The sequence below is a fragment of the Heptranchias perlo genome, chromosome 20 (assembly GCF_035084215.1).
Source record: "Heptranchias perlo isolate sHepPer1 chromosome 20, sHepPer1.hap1, whole genome shotgun sequence".
Classification (NCBI taxonomy): Eukaryota; Metazoa; Chordata; class Chondrichthyes; order Hexanchiformes; family Hexanchidae; genus Heptranchias; species Heptranchias perlo.
The window spans coordinates 22,389,183-22,390,523 of NC_090344.1; the positions used below are offsets into that span (position 1 = coordinate 22,389,183).

General features: G+C 45.0%; 1 non-coding gene across 1 annotated transcript; it reads left to right on the forward strand.

The window, feature by feature from the left end:
• The first annotated feature begins 394 nt into the window (after window positions 1-394).
• Window positions 395-477, forward strand: trnas-uga (transfer RNA serine (anticodon UGA)). The gene has a single exon. It is a non-coding gene; the product is annotated as a tRNA-Ser (tRNA).
• The last annotated feature ends 864 nt before the right edge of the window (window positions 478-1,341 follow it).

A 1,341-nucleotide genomic window follows, 5' to 3' on the forward strand; every position in this document is an offset into this window, starting at 1 on the left:
TCTGCAGCGGTGTCGGATTTCTCGCTTGCAGCAGCGATGACCCAATGATTAAGGCGTTAGACTTACAATGTGATTTTCCAACCCAGCTTGGACGCAACACACGTGGAGAATGGAAAATGTCTCGAAATGGTGCGCAGATTGAAGCTGAAGGCGAATGTCGCACAATTCACGCGATCTTATGAATGGAGAATGAAAATAATCCTAAACGAACCGGAAATCGAACCCCGGTTTCTCACGTGATAAATGAGAATTCTGTCACGGAGACAGCAAAGTCAGCACATGAACAAGCTGTAAGTTTCCAGTTGGAAACCTGTCTGAGAGAACAAAGTGTCACAGATCTCGTGTGATAACCCTACGCATTCTGATTTATAGCTGTGCATCACCAATGTTTGCAGCTGCGATGGCCGAGTGGTGAAGGCGTTGGACTTGAAATCCAATGGGGTTTGCCCTACACAGGTTCGAATCCTGTTCGCAGCGCTCCTTTAAAGTTTGCTCAGTGTTCAAATTGATATGAACTTGAACGAACGGACCTTGTTCGCTCCCTCAGAGAGGTGCTCCATCGCCAACGACGCTTTGAACTCGGAGCCCAATGATCTCTTGCAAAATTGCAAGACACGTGAAGGAATCTCTCCCAAGCTCCATTCTAAATTCTGCTCCTTCGCAGAACTTGACATTCATACAATTTATTTCTGTGTTTTAATCTCTCCCTGTCTCTGTCTCTTGACTTTGCCTGTTTTCTCCTGATGGACTTCTCAGGCATCGTGAACAGCGAAGAATGATGGAACCTGCAACACCAGCAGAGAAGGGTAAAGATGGAAAGTCTGAGACGGTAGGAAAAGAAAAGGTGCAACCCAGCTGATGAATTCGTAATTAATGTCCACACATTTATGTTTCTTCCCCTCACAATGAAAAAATCAGCAATTTGAGTACAGTACACTTATGGTAGAGTGTATAATATGCGGATGTTGAGACCGACAATCTTTGCCGTGGTGATGAAAGCGCCGAATCCTAAACACTAAACCCCAAGGAAACGCTGAAAATTCTTTGCTGCGAACAAGCAGAGCAACGCAGCCTTTCCTACTTGGCCCTTTGTAATTCAGGTCATTTTCCTGCCAAACAAACTGCTCGCACAAAATGGCATTTTCTGTTCGAAATAATATCGCGACAGAGGTGATGTTCAGGCAATGACATCACCAAGTGCAAGTAGGCATGTACATGAAATGGAAAGTGAGGTAAAATACGACCACAAGCTGCTGATGGACATGTTTCCATTTCCAAAATTCACGCAATGAATGCAGCTCTTGGGAAACTGCAAGGTCACGCAGGTCCATCATGAATCGT